The 6608-nt window shown below is 47.0% G+C and overlaps 1 non-coding gene across 1 annotated transcript; it reads left to right on the top strand.

Moving 5' to 3' along the window:
* The first annotated feature begins 1739 nt into the window (after window positions 1-1739).
* Window positions 1740-1841, top strand: LOC144240632 (U6 spliceosomal RNA). The gene has a single exon (XR_013337781.1). It is a non-coding gene; the product is annotated as a U6 spliceosomal RNA (small nuclear RNA).
* Window positions 1842-6608: the final 4767 nt, after the last annotated feature.

The following is a 6608-nucleotide window of genomic DNA, read 5'->3' as shown; positions in this document are numbered from 1 at the left end:
TCGCCTCTCCTAACTTTCAATATCCAGTAGAGCTGCTCCACACGGCACTGCCATGCCCAGTCACCTGGCCATGGGCACGGAGGACAAAGTGCAGCCACATAGACTGAAATATTTGGGGGGTGGGAACAAACTGCACTCTCTCTAGCATCTAGCAGAATCACTGCAACCAAACGGTTAATGGGGCCAAAGAATGTTCTGGAGAGGGTACAGTATTCCACAGACCAACTACTATAATAGCCCTTCCTGTCTACGTTCATGGGATGTGGGGAAGCCAGACAAACAGACCAGGACTATAGGTCAAGGAAGCAGTTTTCACAGCCAACATTACAATGCCTACTGAGAAAAGAATACAAAACCACTCAAACATGCTTGGCTTTTTTTTCCCCCCTTAAACATCTCCTTCTCTGTAAAACTACATAAAAAGATGATGACAATGATGCGAAATTCCAAAGAACGGACTTTTTTAAAAAAAACCTATTGGACTACACGTATCACGGTGAGCGCTGCGTAATGCATGCAAGTGTTGAATCACTACATTGTACACCTGAAACTAATATAACGCTGTCGTTACCAATACTGGAATTAAACTAAAGACTTAATTACAAAAACCTGTTGTCCTAATACCCAACGCCAAGAACAATCTTTTTTTCTAGCCTTTTGTTCTCAGCAGCTGAAACCTGTTTTGGAGTGAGACGATTCAGAGCATCTTTAATGCCCAGTGAACAACTCTTTTTCCTCGTCCAATATCTACTGGGTATTGTGAGAGCCCTGTCCTTCACCAGGGATGGGGACGCAGCAAGCTGATTCAATAGGAGTGAATTTAACAGCTGTTCCTGCCTTGCCCACCTACCCCACCTTTGAATTCCCCACAGACAAAGGACAAGGGACTAGACACACCTTCAAAACACTATCTTTTGGTGTGTAATTACAGATCTTACCACTTTCAAAAAGCTCTCGGGGGAGGGGAGGTGGTGGGGGGGGCGCCCGGGTGGCTCAGTCTCTTGAGCGTCCGACTCTCAGTTTCAGCCCAGGTCATGATCTCACACGGTTCATGAGTTTGAGCCCCACATCAGGCTCCACACTGACAGTACGAGCCTGCTTCTGATTCTCGGTCTCCCTCGCTCTCTGCCCCNTGAGTGTGCACACGTGCACGCTCTCTCTCTCAAAAGAAACTTAAAAAAAATTAAATTAAAAATAACCAAAGCTCTTAGGTTAATTCAAGAAAGGTAGGGGTATACCTCACCTTGATTACGAAACATTTTTGAATACTGATGAAGCAAAAACACCCCCAAAACACCCATGGACAGATAACGAGGCTCACATCTCACCTATGTCTCCATATTTATAAAATAAAGCCTTTGAACCTTTATCTTCAGAGGTAGAGATTCTGCATTTACAAGGTGGAAGGGTTTCCGATTCTTTCTGGGGAGCTACCCGGTTCCAGAATTTATTTGAATTCCAAAGGTCCAACAAGAATTGTGTTTAAAGTTGTATTGGTGGTTGAGAGGACAGGTCAGGAATGACGACCGAATATCAAGAGTTCTGGGCTGTAAAGTTCCAGGCTCCAACTTCCTGTAGCATGTCATGACCCGGGCCGATGGACAAAGCCTTCGTTAGCCCAGCACGGCAAGCCCAGTGGCCCGGTGTCTGCATGATGTCCGAAAACACGGTAAACCTGGAGAGCAGATTGAAGTCCATCCCTGAGACACCAATGACGCCTCTTCCAGAAACATCTGAGCATGCTCGCTTCTGCAGCACGTTTGCCAAAATTAGAACGATGGAGATTAGCATGGCCCCTGCGAAAGGATGACACACAAATTCGTGAAGCATTCCATACTTTGTGCTGTCTCCCCCCACCAAACCCCACCCTTTGTGGATTAGCACAGAAAATGGTGAGGCTTGGAGAGGTCGCTCAGGGTGTCTGCTCTGAGTTTGTGCCTTGCTGCTAGCAGTCAGGAGCCCCTAAGAGGCCCTCCTCGCCTCCTATTAGATCCTCTGTCACTGGACGTGAGACCCTACTTCAAAGGCCCCCTGGCATCTCCATGGCCACTCAGTCGTATTTCCATTATTAGGTTACCTAGGTAATCCTGGTATCTGCATCTGAAGGCTTGTTCTCATTGGTTTAAAAAAAAAAAAAAAGCACCCGAGAGACCGTGGACATCGTACTAGCTAACAGCTGCTTAGCACTTACAGTGTTCCCAGCACTGACCTATGAAACAAGATCCCAAGAATCAACCAGTAACCCAACAGTTAAACCCTAGGGAGACAGGTAAACAAGTGACGGAATATCATTCATCGTTTTTTTTGAGACAGATGGAGAATCTCAAGCAGGCTCCACGAGATCAGCACCGACACGGGGCTCGAACTCACCAAACTGTGAGATTAGGACCTGAGCAGAAGTCAAGAGTAGGACGCTCAACTGACTGAGCCATCCGAGCTCCCCTGCCATTCATCAGTTTAAAGTGCTTTCACGGGCACCTGGCTGGCTCTGTGGGTAGAGCATGCAACGCTTGATCTCAGGGTTGTGAGTTCGAGCCCCATGGTGGGTGTAGAGATTACTTAAAAATAAAATCTTTAAAAAAATAAGTAAAATGCTTTCAAATAGCTAGTGAAACAAGAGCATTTACTTATTGTAATATTATGTGAAAAAGTCAGGACTCAGAAATATACAAATGGTGTAATCCCAACTATTTTTAAAACTAACACATGGATAGGGGGCACCTGGGTGGCTCAGTCGGTGAAGCATCCGACATTGGCTCAGGTGATGATCTCACAGTTCGTGAGTTCAAGCCCCCTCACTGGGTGAGCTCGAGCCCTGCTTTGGGCTCCAGGCTGACAGCGCAGAGCCTGCATGGGATACTCTCTCTCCCGCTCTGTCTGCCCCTCATGGGATTCTCTCTCTGCCCCTGGCTCACTTGTGCCCCCACCCCCCGTCTCTCAAAAATAAATTAATTAATTTAAAAAAACCCAAAAAGTCTCTTAAAACAACAAAAAACAAAAAACTAACACATGGGTAGAGGTAATACCAGAAGGAGATATACCAGTAATGTTAAGAGGAGACATGACTGGCTACATACACAATAGGACCTAGTACAAAATGGAAGGGTGCGGTCCCTCTTCAAAACTTACTAAGAATATCAAGAGCAAGAGCAGAGCATTAAACCGAGTGTGGGGTCCTTCTAAGCACTGAGCCCTGTGTGACTGCATAGGTAGCATGTCCAGGAAGCTGGCCCTGGTGCCGGGTAGGTATTTCTGGGTGTTAATATTATCAGTGATCGTTTCCCTTTTCGTATTTGCCTATTAGCTCCAAGTTCTATTAAGTGAACATATGTTATTTTTATTTTTAGAAAATACAATGATTGAAAAAAATATATACATACTTAATGACTGATATGTAAAGGAACGAACACAGGAGTGCCTGGGTGGCTCAGTTGGTTAAGCGGCTGACTCTCCGTTTCTACTCAGGTCACGGTCTCACGTTCATGAGTTCGAGCCCCTAGTAGGGCTCTACACTGACAATGCGGCGTCTGCTTGGGATTCTCTCTCTCTCTCCCTCTCTGCCCTTCCCCTGCTCGCGCTTTCTCTCTCTCCCTCAAAATAAATACATTTAAAAAAGAAAAGAAGAGAGCCAACAAAAGTCAGCAGTTATCTACCTATAATCATAAAATAACACGATTTGGAACACCAGTCATACGAGGTCACAGGTGAGGATCGCATCTGGGATGTAGGAAGAGAGTGGTAATCCGGCTGGAGGGGACAAAGTCAGAAGCTGCCACAAACAGAGACGGAAGGGTAACCTTGAACCTGGCACTACGGTGATGAGACCCCAGCCGCCTGCAAAATACTTCCCTGCCCCAGTGTGGGCAGGGGTGAGTGATCAGCTGAGTGTGCAGGCAAAAAAGATGGTTAAAGCTGGTGGTCTGCTCAGCAACAAAAAATTGCTCAAGTGGAGAGGAGAATCGAAGAGTCTCAGAAGCCCCGGTGACCGACCGACTCAAGGCCCAGGGCACCTCTAAGCTTGGATTCAGTATCTCTTTGCTGGTATGAGGGGAACCACACATAGTTCGCTAATTTATGTAAACGAATATTTATTGTCTGTCTCTGCCCAATTACAGTAGAAGCTCTGCAAGGACTAGAGTCTTTAACTGTTTCATTCGCTCCTGTACCCCAGCTGCTAGGAACATGCCTAGCACACAGTAGGCACTCAAAAAAGTATTTGTTGAATGGCCAGTTCGGTCCAATTCCTACGTCCTTGTGTGTGAAGCAGAGAAAAGGGTCGGTAACAGGAACGGCCAAGTCACAAGAGCAATCAGAATGGAAAAGATGTCCTTGTGTTGAACTCCAAAGGGAACATGAGGGATTCCCTCTAAATGATTCACTACCTTAATTATTCAGTGTTCATCCCAAAGGGGATGGCAGGGAGGAGTACACAACAGGGTCAGGTGTGAGCAACACACCTATCTACATCTCATTAAGATAAATCAATTCTTGGGAATTCCCCAGAACACAGCCGGTCTTTCCTCTTAGCTTCACGAGGTGACCCCAGGCACCACACAATGTCAGGGTCATTCTGAAATTGTATTAACAATTCCTGCCACCCCATCTTCTGTGAACAGGTGGAAGAGAAATAAAGGAAAGCAANAAACTTTCTTCCATGCTGGCTGAAAATGCAGGGTCTGGTGAAGGGATGGAACGGAGACTCCTACTCAGCAAAAGGCAAGAGAAAGGGAAGACCAAATTTTCCTTGACCATGGTTTCCAATTATGAATTCCAGGCTGCAAGTGGAGACGGTCTTAAGGGCCCAGCTACCCTCTGTCCTGGCCTGCAGAAGATGCCATTTGAGAGAGTGTCTCCGTGTAGGGGCAGAACTGTGGGGTACGTGGGGCACCTGGTGGCTCAGTCAGTTAAGCGTNTGGCAGTCAGCACAGAGCCCGACGCGGGGCTCGAACCCACGAACCGTGAGATCATGACCCAAGTGAAAGTCGGACGCTCAACCGACTGAGCCATCCAGGTGCCCCCGTCCTGGTCTCTTTTAAAGACAAAATACAGTTTTCCCTAAGACAGCACACCTGAACTGGTAGCCGGCCAAACCACCTGCTACCAGGGAATTTGAGAAGTTAAACCCACGCATGGAAAATATCCAGGGTTTCTCACTGCAGACAGGGAAAAGACACGTAGACTTCAGTGACCTACGTTAGCCAAACTAAAGTTGGCGGGGCCAGCTTCCCACCGAGGGGGCTTGTTCTGGCTAAAGATGTAGCCGTAGTGTTTGTCTCTGTGAACCTTCTACTAGCTGGATGACTGCAGGCAAGTAAACAACCTCTCAGTGCTGTCATTTCCTCATCTCTAAAATGGAGGTACAATACCTAATTTATAGGGATGGTGTAAACATTAGTAATGGTATAAAGCATCTAGAACATCACAGATAGGATAGTAACGCCACAGTTACTATGTGATAGAAGAGGTGAGTGAAAAGGTAATTTGGACTTGGACTTCTGCCCTTAAGTACTGCCAGTTTATATAGTATTTGGAAGAAGGGAAAACACAAGAAGATTTGAATCACCAGCGGTCTAGATGTAACACCACACACATGGGCATAACCAAAAGTTGTGAAAGAACTTCCCAAACGTATATTTGAGGTACAGGTGACATAGAGCTTATGATGAGCCAGGAGGTAGAAAAGTATTAAGGATGGGCGCGGAGTCATGAGCTGCCCATAAGCATAACAGCAAATTTGAAAAGCGCAGTGCACAAGCTGTCCGTGACAGGATGTGGCTTTTGTGGAGGTGGAAAAGAAATGGGCGCGGGAAGGGTCGGTTAAACGTCTGACTTGGGCTCAGGTCAGGATCTCGCGGTTCGTGGGTTCGAGCCCCGCATCCGGCTCTGTGCCGAGAGCTCAGAGCCCAGAGCCTACTTCGGATTCTGTGTCTCCCTCTCTTTTTGCCCCTCCTCTGCTCGTGCTCTGTCTCTCTCACTCTCTCAAAACTAAATAATAAACATTACAAAAATTTAAAAAAAAAATGAGCACGGGAAAGACCCCTGGTTTTCTAGTCACAAGGCTAGGCAGCGATGTGCAGACGCTATGCCTGCTTCTACCACGGAGCAGGCGGCCCCCATGAAGCCTTCCCTGATGCTTTCCTGCTGCCTCGAAACCCGTTGCACGTCCTGGCCCGTGCCTCGCAAAGCATCCTTTATGTGCTACCTCCTGGTTCTTCTTTGCGGATCCATTTGCTGGTCCATCACCATAAGCTCCTTCAGAGCGGTATTCGATGTTATACGTTTTTATACGAAATGATATGTTTCCTATGTTGATAGGAAAGGTCCCGGGCACTGCGTGGGAGCGCTCAGCAAACGTGTCACTGTTAGGAAGGGCTCGAGAGCCAGGCCGTCCTGGTCTCCCATTATAATAGCATTAACGCCAGTTCTTAACATGATTTCTCCTTCCTCCTCCCTTGGCGAAGCCCACATTACTACTCATGGGGCCTGCCAACAAAGGGCAACAAATAGGTTGAATTAATGATCATCACCCACCCAAGGTTCATACCGTCATCATCTTTCATCACCATTTGGAGCCTAGGTCTCTAACTTGCCGATGAGAGGCCAGGAGG

The sequence above is a fragment of the Crocuta crocuta genome, unplaced genomic scaffold (assembly GCF_008692635.1).
Source record: "Crocuta crocuta isolate KB4526 unplaced genomic scaffold, BGI_CrCroc_1.0 scaffold510, whole genome shotgun sequence".
In the NCBI taxonomy this organism is placed as follows: Eukaryota; Metazoa; Chordata; class Mammalia; order Carnivora; family Hyaenidae; genus Crocuta; species Crocuta crocuta.
This window is presented reverse-complemented; position numbering and strand designations above follow the sequence as displayed.